At 42.3% G+C, this 12,884-nt stretch overlaps 1 long non-coding RNA gene across 1 annotated transcript; it reads right to left on the bottom strand.

Annotated features, from left to right (window-relative positions):
* Nucleotides 1-707: 707 nt before the first annotated feature.
* LOC115485239 (uncharacterized) lies at nucleotides 708-7,289 on the bottom strand. The gene is made up of 5 exons (XR_003945974.2): nucleotides 7,170-7,289; nucleotides 5,251-5,368; nucleotides 3,761-3,832; nucleotides 2,123-2,195; nucleotides 708-1,796 (listed from the first exon to the last, which is right to left on the bottom strand). It is a non-coding gene; the product is annotated as an uncharacterized LOC115485239 (long non-coding RNA).
* Between the last annotated feature and the right edge of the window lie 5,595 nt (nucleotides 7,290-12,884).

Here is a 12,884-nt window from a genome sequence, read left to right on the forward strand (position 1 = left end):
ACCCCTAGAGACATGTCCAGAAGACATCTCCAGAGCTGGGCACTCTGTACACACTGATGGTGCAGCCCCTTCCTGGCACTCAGCAGCAAAGCTCACAGCAAAGCAGAGAGGAGCTGGTCTTCTCCTCATCCAGAGAGGATCTGGCTGTGCTGGCACTGCTGTGCTTTGTGAGCAGGGGATGCCACCTCAGGGAGCACCCCTGCTAATGGGGGACAACAAAAGTGCCATTACCACTCCCAGGCTTTAACCATGACTTACCCTTCAAAAAGCAAGGTGAGGTGCCCAACATGCTGTCAGGCACTTGTCCTTTTATCTTTTCCCAGGAAGAGAGGCATGCTTCAGTTTAAGTTGTTAGTTTAGTTGCTTGAGGTGCTTATTTTCCACTGCCTGTTGATGGCATTTATTCCAGTTATTTGCATATGAACTATGCTTATCTTGAGAGGAGGACAGGTCAAAGAAACGTGCTCTGAATCTATAATGGCAAGCAGTACGGCCTTTTCCTCTTCCCAACAGGTCCTGAAAAATTGTGTTTGGTTCTGTGATAAGCTTTATCCTTTCTGCACAGAGCAGGGTTGTCTAAATGACTGATTTTTTAGGTCAATAGTAGAAAATTAACATTTAAAAAAAATTACTTCTAGACAACTCAAGATTGAAATCTTTCAAAGTTTGAATCACATTTAGAAAGTTTATTTTAGGGCAGTTTTTTTTTTTTTATTTTAGGGCAGGGTTTTTTTTGCAAATTTTTGACTGGTTTCATTTTTCTAAGGGCTTTGTGAGAGCAGGAAGCAGCCTGGGCAGGTGGAGCAGAGCCCAGTTTTCCTCCCTCTAGATCTTGACAGCAGCAGCTTTGCAGCAGGCTTACCAGGTCTGGGAGTCCACCCTCCCTTTATGAGCCTGGGCACTTGCTTGTCCACACACAAAGCTGCCTCTCAGCAGAGGAGACAGCACTAAATGTCCCTGTAAAACATAGAGATCACGTGCAACTCCAAGCCCAAGTGAAAATCATTATTAAAGCAATTTAAATCTGCATGTTAAGATGATTTTAGGCTTTGAGTCCCAATGTTGAGGCTGTCCCTATGGCAGCAGGCTGGCTGGGGAACATGTTGGGGGGCTAATAACCCCTTCTGGGGCTGCCTGTATGTTCCCCATCCACAGGACCTCCTGTGCAGCAAAGTGAGCTTTGAGCAGTAGATCATGAAGATCATGTTTGGTCTTGGCTATGCTCATTCCTTGTTCCATGCTGGCTGTGTTGTAGGAGGTGGAAGTCTCCATGCCCCAGGTCAGCCAGGCTGGCAGTGCAGGTACCCCCAGGACAGGGGTGGGGAACACAAGGTGCTGAGACCACCTTGTCTGTGAGCCCTGGGCTGAGCCCACAAGGGGTTTGGCAGGACCCAGCACAGAGACCTTTGGTGCTTGGGCTTTCAGATGGGCCACCCCAGCCAGCTACAAAGTGTTACAGAAAACACATCTGACTTTGGCAGGATCAGACAGAAACATTCTCACACCTCACCCCACCCCCTAGTACACTCACAACCCTTACAGCATTCTGCTATTTAAAAATTGAATGAATGCACTTCTCAGTTTATCACTAAGTCACTGGCAAAAATATTTGGTTCCAAGTGGCCCGGGAGAGGTGCCCATGGAAAGCACGTCCGGTGTGTCGGTGCTGGCCATGGAGCGTGCATCACGGTCCTGCAGCCAGCTCATCAGAGTGCAGAAACAGGAGCTCTGTGTCACAGCCTCTCTGAAATGTGGTGCTGACCTCCTTCCTGCAGCCCACGAGGCCTCTCATGCTGCTGTAAATGGAAATGACCTTTGTTAAAGATCTTATGTTCCTGACAAATCCCTGATAGCTGTTACTTATTCTTCATTATCTTCTGGGTATTTACTGATGGCTGGATTATTTCTTCCCATTTTGGGAGAAGATAAACTGGCAAGACTGCAATTCCCCAGTTCACTCTATTCCCCATCATAAAGATAAGCAGGCTCCCAACTCTACCCATCCTCTGGTTTCCAGTGATTAGCCTCTAATTGCTGTCAGATGTGTTTCATCTGGTTTTCAAAATTGCCTGTGAAATTTCATTAGCTCTAGAGAAATTTTTGGGGAAAAAAATCAATTTACCGATTTCTCCTCTCAGCAGATTTTCTATTTCTACCTGAATTCATAGCCTTTTTCATTCTTCTTCCATGGAATGCTGAGGCAAAAAAGAAACAGAAAAGTCTTCTCAGTATCATTTACAAATAGCTTTGTCTCCCTCTGAGTAGAAGACCAACTCTCTTTCATAATCCTCTCACTATTAATTTAAACCTAATATATTTTCTTGTTACCTCTCATGTCCCTTGCTAGATGTATGACATTTTATGCATGGACTTTCTAATTTTGTGCCTTGTGCTTTAATTTTGTGCTTAAATTTCTAATGCCTGCACTGTTCTTATACGTGACCTGGTGTCTAGCCCCATACACTTTTGATATGCCATCTGTATGAGATCACTATTTAATCTCATTGTCTTTATGATGTTTTCTATTTCCTCATCCTTTTCTTTTAATATGCAGATTTCTCTGGTATACTGATTAGTAAGCACATACTCACACTAAGCCTTTGTTAAAATATTGGCCAAAATAGACTCCACAGTCTGAGCAGAGTACAAACTGTTTACTCAGTGGTAAATATGCTAACAAGGTCAGCAGGGTGGTAAACATGAACATCTGCTGAAGGAGTGAGTAATGGAGAAAAGCTCTCCAAGGCTTGCACGGTGCTCATATGATGAGGGTGGAATGTGAACATACTGGCATGAGGGCAAATCAGGCACCAAGTACAGAGAAACCTAACACCCTACTTGCTTTAGCCAAAATGTAAGAAGGAAGTGAAAAACTTGATAAATTTGTATTAACATGAAGATGACTTTTTTTTGACATAATGATGTCCAGTTGGATGATGCCACATGGTATTCCCTTGGTTGTTGATCAAATAGAAAGTTCCTTGGCATTGCAGTAAGATTTGGAGATACAGAAACAGCTTCACAACCATTCATATTGAATTATCTCCCTTCAGATTTGCAACACTGTTCATCCTGGCTGCAAATTAAGCTGCCTTCCATACCTCCTGTCCATTCCTCACAGTCCTGCCTCAGTGGTTCAAAAGCTCCAGTGCCAGCAGCAAGCCTCCTCCTGCTCCCTCCTTTCATGAACTTGGCACAACCAAGACCATGTGTCCCAGTTCATGAACCCTTCCTTGGCCACGCTTGCTCACACCCACAGCAGAGCATCTCTCTGTCCAGCTGAAGGCACAGAGGAAAATATGAAGAGGAATAATCAATATATGTAAGGGAATTGGAGGGGAAGGTGCCAAGAGGATGAAGCCAGGCTCTTCTTGGTGGTGTCGAGTAACAAGAGGCACAGGCACAAGCTGAAGCACAGGAAGGTGCACAGGAAGAATTTTACTGTGCAGTGACCATGCACTGGAACAGGTTGTCCAGGGAGGTTTTGGAGTCTCCCTCACTGAAGATATTCAAGACCTTTCTGGATGCAATCCTGTGCAATGTGCTCTTCTAGGATGGCCCTGCTTGAGCTGGGAAGTTGGACCAGATGACCACTGTGGGCCCTTTCAATCTTACCCACTCTGAGATTCTGTGAACAAAGAAATCTTCTGTAGCCTTTGCCCTGTAGATCTAGCTGCTAGTTATGGCCATTAGTTATAACTGTTGCATGCATACATAACATAACTTTTATGAGTACATATATTAAAAAATAGATAAGCACCTCTATTTTCAGGGTGTACATTTCCACTGCAGGTCTCCTTGGGCAGTGTTCTTGCTGACTTGCACTCATACTCTGCAAAATAATTCAAAATCATCAAACTCTTCAAAGTCATCATTCAGGTACTGTACAGGGGAACAAGGTGCTCAGCCCAGGGCAAGGTTCCACAGCAGGGTCTAGATACATGGAAATATCCATTGATTAAATTCAGTAACAAGCCATGATTACCCAGTTAATGGAAAAATAACTGCATCATTTGACTTGTCTTCATTCATCAGTGGAATAAACTCATTAAGGAAAAAGCAGTTGTCTGTGTTTCTGATTTGAGCTATTCACTGCACCACCTAAAACTAGCAAAGTGATTATTTTATTGTCATTTGCCCAAGGAACTGAAATGCATTATTCTCTTATTTTGCTGTAAGCAAAGTAAAGCTTTAAAATATCTCATCTCCTTACCCATTATTATTCTTTGTCACCGTTAAATTGTAGTCATTAAAGGAGTCTAAAAAGGACCATCTTGGTGCTTTCTACTATACTGAAGTTATTTGACCTTCAGCTAAGCTCAAGAGAAAGAAATTGAGACTCCTTGAGACTGTATTAACTGTATTCATTATTCAGCTCGCTTCTATTACTCCCTAAGTGAAGACTTAAAGTAACAATAAGAAATGCAGAATGAGAGTACTGAGAAGTTTTCTGCCTGCATTTTAATGGTATTCTGTCATTATGAATTGACTCATTTGATTAGATGGTAGCTCAGTGGGTTTTATGTGTTATGTTTCATTTTATTTCTAAGGATTTTCCATGGCATCTAGCAGTAGATAGAGATAATAAAAGCTCTGCTTTTTTGAAGAACATTTAATATTATCTTCAGATCTTCTTAGAACCTCTCAGAAGTGAGGGAACAAGAATGGAGGTTAAAATTTAAATTTATTTTCATGTCATATTTATTCAAGAATCATGATGGAAGTAGTACAATTCAGAGACTATATAGCAAGAGAAAAGACTTGTAGAAAAGTTTGCTTCAAAGCTTACAGAATACATAGTAGAAACCAAACAGTATCTTTGTAAACATCTTTGGAACTCTCTAAAACTGTTGAAAAAAAAATTTGGGGAATTATATAATCTACTACATCATGTACAGCTTTTCTGTCAAGCCAACAGATTAAACTGATTCCTGTGGCCCCTTTGCCTGTTGGGGCCAGAGGTCAAGTTTGATGATCAAGTTTCTCTTCATTCACTTGTTAAATTGGCATGTATCCCCTTCTTCCTTGCACTAGATTTTTAGGTTTTGCCTACTACTAAGGCAAAGTCTTTTATCTCACAGATCAAAATTCAAATGGCAGGAACCCATTCTGGCATTGTCCCACATGTCTGGAACACAAGACTGCCATCTCCACAGTCTCATCTTCTAGGAAATCAACTTCTTTAGTCTGGGACATTCATGTCTTAGGCAGAACTGTGTTTATCCCTGAAATGTATAGTGTTCCACTTACCTTAGAATATGGGAGCCAAAGGAAGCAGTTCTATACTTTGTATTAGTCCAACAGTGATTGAAAAATTATTAGAACTTTCAAGAAGACAAGAAGGCAGATTTGAGAGAAAATGGATACCCTGTAATTAAATAAAAAATCAATTAAATTCAGTGGAAACAGCACAATTGTAAAATGTCCTTTGGAAAATCACTTCTACCCCAGCAACTCACAGTCTAATCTATTTTGTTGTATCCTGTCCTGTCTCTCTGCTAATCTGTTTGGCAAGAATCAAGCAGATCATGTTGTAAAGATATAGAGAGACAATGTTGTGTGGTACAGAGCACAAAAATACTCACATTGGTTGGCCTAAGCAGAATCAGGCAATTCAAATAATGCACACAGTGCAAGCTGGACACAGGACCACTGTTCCAGTCGTTCCAGGGTTTGCTCAACCAAAAATATTTGAGCATTTTGAGACTCCTTTCCTCCCAACATCCAAACTTGTCTCTTTCATTACATGCCATGCTGCTAGTACAAAAATGTCTCCTCCCTAAAGTCACAAGCACACTTTACTTCTGTATCTTTGAGCACTGACAAAAAGTCTATCTATTTTACATTTTTTGATAGAAAGGATGTGCATTTTTCTGCCCTTTAATTTAAAAATATTCTAGTTGAAATGAAAGCCGCTTTCCCCATTTTTTTTTTCTTTTGTACTTGTCTTAGAGGTCAGTATGATGGCTTCTCTAGTCTAATATACCTCTGGATCCAGGAGATAAATCAATTCAGAGCTTGATTTGCAGCATTCACAACTGGTGTGGGAGAAACTGGATTTGCAAGGTGGGGTCAAATTTAAAAATGCAGAATAAAAAAGTGTAAAAACAAAAGAATGAACAAATTCCAAAACTATAAACAAAGCCTTCCAAAACTATTGCATGTTGGGAGACCCGCAAACAAATTTTGAATTTGTTGAATTTTGAATCAGAGAGCAGCATGAGTCAGTGGTGCTGACCCACTGTGGAGAAGGGCACACATCCTGAGGGTGAACAGGAAACTTGTCCTGAAAGACATAGGGATTAACCCTTCCATGGCTCCAGCACTGCAGGTGGCCCTGCTGCAGCCCTGTGTTCAGCTGTGAGTAATGTGTCCCCAGGAAGATGTGGTGCAGGTAAGGAGGAGTTAAGAGGACAAAGATGAGAGGTCTGAGGGTCTATCCTTTGAAGGAAAATTGAAAAAATTGGAATTGCATATTCAGGAGGAGAGGAGAATCAGTAACGCTCCTCGAGGACAGAAAAGGCTGTTGTGAAGAAGAATGCCATAAACTGGATTTTGTGTCCTAAAAATATCTGTACTGCATCCAACTAAAATTTTGCCTGCTAGGATCAGGCAAAATTTGACAGCACCAAAGTGAATGTCTGGGGAAGTAAGAAAACAGGGCAAGTACATGAAAAATACTTTCCCCAAGCACTCCAGCTCTAAGTTGTTTTCAGCTTGGAGACTTCCCAGCTGAGACTTTCATGTTTGCTATGAGTGGGACTGTCACCGACATGTTTTATGAAAAATCCTCTCCTTAGGATTTTTCCCCTCCTGAGAAGCTGAGAGGCCTCAGGAACAAACTGTAAACAATTCTTATCTGCTGCTGTGGAATGCAATGGGGGAAATCTGTGATTGGCCTCGTCAGGTTATTTCCAATTAAGAGCCTATCACAGTTCACCTGTCCGGCCGGTCTCGGTCTGAGAAGACCTTTGTTATACATTCCTTTTCTATTCTTAGCTTAGCTTTGTAGTGAAATCCTTCTCTCTATTCTTTTAGTATAGTTTTTTTATATTATCTATCATATAATAATAAATCAAGCCTTCTGACACATAGAGTCAACTTTGTCGTCTCTTCCCTCATCCTGGGACCCCTGAGAATGAGGTAACATGGGACAAACAGCCACGGACCTGCCAGAGGAAGTGGCATTTGAGGTTGGTACCAGGAAATCTCTCCAACACAGGGCAGCAAACCACGAGCAGGCTGGCTGGGGAACAAATACTCCTTTCATCAGTGCAAAGCAGAGCTGCATCATGGCTGGTGGCCCTGCCAAAAAAACCCAACAAGCCTCCATTTAGAAATGAATGCCACCAAATTCAAAATAACAGACAGCAGAATTACATGTTACATTCTTCTCCCCTAATACTCTGACCTTCTGACGCTCAGAATCTGAATTTACGGAGCTGGCACCCCTCATCTAGTAGGAAGGAGCAGAGTCACAAATGTAGAGCAGTCTGTTGGGTTTACACACTGCCAGCTGTGCCACAACTTGGGAGAGAAACAAAATTAAACTTGCTTCTATCTCTGCAAGAGACAGAAGGAATGAGGCTTCAACAAACTGTTATTGAAAGAAGGTACTCTGAAAATAACCACTGAAAAAATATGTGTAAGGTGGGTCTGAGCGGTATGTGTAAAATTTAACAATTGAACACATTCTTATGTAATATGTATATTATTATACCATGTTTATGTTTTGTATTAAATATTATAACATGCCAGCTGGATCTTACCATAAAAAAACTGTGAGATATTTATACTTTTTAACATTCAATAAATGACGGTCGGTGAGATGATGTTTCTCATGCAGCTTTGGAAAGCTGTTGCACAGACAAAACACAATGGTAAAAAAGGCCTATATAGTACATTTATGGTGCATATGTATACTGTATATACAGTGTATATATATGTCTATAAATGCCTATATGCTATATATACAGAGAGATAAGTATTGAAGATTGCTGCCTGTCCCTTTGATAAATCAGAATTCACAGAAAAACTGAAAAGAAAACATTAAAGCAAGGTTTGGATCCTCAGCTCACCTCTCCCCATTATTTCCACCAGCAAAGTGTGAGCTGGGCTATCACTTTTCTATACAGACCCAAAGTTACATAGTCATTACTGGAGCTGACATTTGCTCTCACTCCATCCATTTCCTAAAGATTATTAACTTCAAACAAAAAGTTGGTTTTCCACAGTTGATCCTTGACCTTCGCTCGTGTTCCCAAGGAGCAGGCTCTTTTTTCAGCAGCTCCAGCCCCTGCTTCCTTCCATGAGTCATCCAGCAAAGAAACACTTGCATTACTAAACTTATCCTTTGGATCCCGCTGTGATCATGGTTTCTCTGGCATATTGTTTGCTCCACTGTGCTTCTAATTTTCTCCTGGAATAGCTGTGTCTGAGGTGCAGCATTTGACTGCTTGACACTCAAATAATTAAAATACTTTTGGTTTGGTGGAAAACTGGTGAGAAGTGACTAAGATCAATTTATTCTCGTGGATCTGTAAAATTCACATGCCAGCTTGCCAGTGTCAGGGATCAAATCTGCTCCTGCAGGAGCAGACAGGGGGGTGGTTTAGTCCATGTGTTCCTGATGTTTCTTTGACAGGACCAGACATCCCAAATGCACCTGGGAATGAATTGTGCACATGCTTTTTGTTCCAATGTTTCATAGAGATTCCCAAGTAAATAACACATCTTGGTAAGGAGCCTGTTTCAGTGGTTCTTTTGGGCTGTGGTCCAGCAGCCCTGGGAGCTTGGAGGCAGTTTTAGGGAGTCTGAGGGTCCATCTGAGACCCTTAATCATCAACATCTCCCAATCCCATTTTGGAAACCCTTCTTGATTTTTACTTTTTACCTGTGCTTAGTCACAAAGCACTAAAACTGGACAAGACCAGCCTCATCTTCAGCGTACTCAGACTAGATATTCCTTTGCCAACTTAATACAAGTTTATTGTGGAAAACATCTTAAAACATCTGAAGGTATTTCAAATAATGCCCACAGTACAAAGACTGTTTCCTGTATACCACATTAAAGAGCCAGATTTTAAAGCTGGCAGTGGAATTAGCAGTTACCAGACTCACTCAAGTGCAGTGCCTGAATTCCCTCTCTATGATCTGGTGGCACAACACGATGGAAGCTTCACATACCCAATTCTTATTTGCTGAGATCACTTTGGGCCTAGCTTGTTTCTACGTCTCATAACAAAAACAAAGCATTCAAAACGAGAAATATGTGAATTCTTGTTTAGGGAGGCACCAGAAGGGCACAAAATACAATCCCCTCAAAGGAGAACTGACCCCATGTTAAACCCAGATATTCTCTTCAAATATTGGACTATTAAATATAGGGGACCTGTGATCTGCAAAAATGCACTTGAAGAGTTTTTATATAACTTGTTTATGAGTCACACCAGTGTTGAGGTCAAGAGGGCTTATATATGAGCCAGAAGAAAAGGAAAGGCATGTGGCAGCAAATGCCAGACACTCTGCTAATGGACTCGAGTGGAAGGGCTATTGAGTGATGGAGAGCTCCTGGTGACAGCACCAAGGTACAGCAATATGCCAACAACAACACCTTGTCTTTCCTAGCCAGCATCCTGGCAATCCCTCAGGAGGAGATTTCTGTGAGCCCACATGCTGACCATGCAGACCATTCCTTTCTGGATAATCACAGAGCTCCCAGGCACTGCAGGCTCCTGACTTTCCCCCTCAGGGTTTGCTCTTTTCCTTTTGCTTTTATAGACTGCCCAGGAAGGACCCTGTACTTGTACTCTATTTCCAGTAGCTAGTGTGGATGTAGGAACAAAGTGAAACATTTACTTTTCCAATTCCTTTCAGCTCAGGGTGAGAACCTGGGAGGTGTATTTTCACTTCTATACTCCCTATAGGCAATGAAGAGTTTTCTCCTTGTCATCATGCCTTCCAAGGACCTACTGCTGCCTGCAGGGACTTAGAGAAGGAAGAGACAGAAAATTAAAAAATATCCTGAAAAGCAGATTTGTGGGCAGCCAGCCAGTAGGACATATTGTCCTACTAATACAGTTCCTTTGTCCCCTGAACATCCTCCCTCTTTAAGTAACCTCCATCCCTCTCTTGTCATCTGTGGCATTCCCTCTTGGCAGGACAGAACATGGGCTGTGGTTAGTCCAGACTAAATCTGGGGCCTTGCACCTACTGCTTGGTTATCTAGGGGTTGACAAGCAATGGGAAATACCGAAGTATTCTGACCTCTTTCCTTGGTGGAAGCACTAAAAGCTGTCTGTTTAAGAGACTCTGTAAACACCTTCCCACCCGTTTGCACAGAATCCACAGGGAAAACTGATCTTTGAGGCTTCCAGCCCTCTGTCTCATGGAGGCCAAACCAGTCCATGGGCTCAGGAGTTGAGAGAAAAGAGGAGAGGGAATGATAGGGGTCATGCTCAGATGGTTTTGTTTCCTTAGGAAACTGGGATAAAGTCACAGTGGAGCTAGAGAAATGCTTCAGGCAAGCTGTACTGTGCTGTGTTTGTCTAGGAGAGCTAGGATGCCATGGACCAGGGAACCTTGGCTTTGTCCACGTTTGGAAATCACGCTGCCGGTTGCTGGTAGCAAACCATGGACCTAAATAACTTGGCTTTACAGGCAAACATTTTTAAGGTCTGCTTTTTTCAGGGTTTTACATGGAATGTATAATATCATGGCACCAAAATCCATTAATTATTAAATACAAAACTAACAAAACTCCCCCCAAACTTAAGTTAATGCATAACAATTAAGTAAAAAGACATTTAGCTATACTACTCTACAGAGCTCTTCTCCATTTTGCCTACACATCAGTGCAGAGCCTTTTAAGCCATTTGTAAAATAGAGCAGTTTGTTTCACCACCAAAATCCCTCTTGAAGAATGAAGTAAAGGCCAAAGTGGCTCATGTTGCACCACAGGAGAGAAAACAAATGCTAGACTCATGGGCCTTTTGTCAAAAGCTCATACCTTTCAGGCAAACATCATTTCAGATGTAGCAGCTCCTCTTCATTTGCTGCTTTTTGAGAGAAAACATTCAATTTTCCTCATCATTTGCTAGACCAACTCCACTCCAAGCAATGCTTGTTCTTGTTTTTTCACATGGGGGCAGTGGGGCATGACAAGTAATGGTTTACAGGTGGTTCTATTTACCTCTGCTGCTCAAGCTCAGAATCAGAAATAAATCTTTCTGCAGTGAACATAAGCAGCTATTTCAGAGTTATTTTCTGCTGCATGCCTCAAAGTGCTACAGGCAGGTCATTTTTCAATTTGTTTAGATTCAGTTGGCGTAGCCAAATGAAATGTGGCTGATGATTTCAGCCTCCCTTTTGGGTGGTGTTCCAAAAACCTGCAGTGGGATGTCACAAGTGCTCCTTGTGCAGAGACACTGCAGTGATTATGGCAGCATACAGACTGAATTTCCTATTGCCCTTTAGGCAGGTAAAGCTGATCATGTACATGGCACACTGTATAGAAAAGCTCAGACTTTGGCACTTAACACTGTGTTTGTCTGGCTGGCTGCTGCAACAGTCTCTTGGCTTTTGTGAAAACAAATATTTTCTCAATTTGTCATTTTCTCCTGTGAGTTGTGAACACATGCAAAATTAAGATAAACATCAGAAGGCAGAGCAAATTCTCTTTGCATGTTGCAGCACAAAGTAAAAAATGTAGCTGCCAGACTCAGAGGGACTCAGTGCAACTCAGTTCCTGCAGCACTGACCGTCTCAATGTTCTCTTCACCCCAAAAATACTGCAAGCTCAAGCTCAACCTCAGCTGCCATGTGGCATTGGATCTCATGTGCAGCAGATTCAACTCTGGCAGAAGGTTTCTGGGGGGATCTGCATTACTTTTCACTCCCCTTTACAAAATGTGTAAGAAGTCAGTGAATCTATAAAAACTCCCTTCAACCAAAAAGAAAAGCGTTCCCCTGACATTTCCATGTTTGCTTTGGGACACCACAACACATTGCACAGTGTGGGCAGGAGCTTGACTGGCTGCTGGTAAGGATGGGGTCCACAGCTCCTCTCCCCAGCTTCTTCCAGTGACAGACTATCTGCATCACAGCTATCTTTCAAACACCCTTGCTTCCCCCACTTTACTTAAAAAAAAAAAAATTCCTGGGATTTTCAGTTGAGCTGTCTCCTTGCAACAACTCGCTCTGATCCATTTTTCAGCCAATAGTCCAGCACTCCTTTGTCTGCACATTTTTAGACATATTTTCTCCTAAAGCTTCTCGTGCTAGAACAACTCATTGCTGATCTTGCATTTTCAGTACAGAAACACCCAATGCTTTCCAAGCTGACAAAAGGGAAGGTGTGTGCCTGTTCTCATCCCAGATCTCTCCTTATGGCTCTCCCTTGGCCCATCTCCCAGGAAGGCAGAGGACTTAGATATTTAGTTCAAATTCTTACTTTGTTGTTCACATTGCAGTATCTAATCTGCTTACAGAAATACACGAAGCAAAGTGACTGGCACCTGTCACATCTCTGCACTTTCCTCCTCTGCTCTGGGGAGGAAGTGTGGACAAAGGAGCTTGGCTTTGAGCCCATCTATTTTAAGCTTGATTTTTCTAATGCGGGGTTTATGTATGTCATTTCCCCGGCCCAGACACTGCCAGAGCATCTGCTCACTTTTGGTCTAACTCTACAAAGGGACAATAGTCCTGAAGACAAGGTGCCCTGACAGGGGCTAGGAAGAAGAGAAAGTTTGCCACACCATGAATTCTTTCGTAGGTGCTATGGACTGCCTCAGTTGAGCAGTCACTGTCTGCTCTTTGTCCTGGTCCTCAGCTCACATGAGGGGACATGAGGCAGTTTGAGGCACAGTGACTGGGAAGCTGGTGAG

The sequence above is a fragment of the Serinus canaria genome, chromosome 1A (genome assembly GCF_022539315.1).
Source record: "Serinus canaria isolate serCan28SL12 chromosome 1A, serCan2020, whole genome shotgun sequence".
NCBI classification, from domain to species: Eukaryota; Metazoa; Chordata; class Aves; order Passeriformes; family Fringillidae; genus Serinus; species Serinus canaria.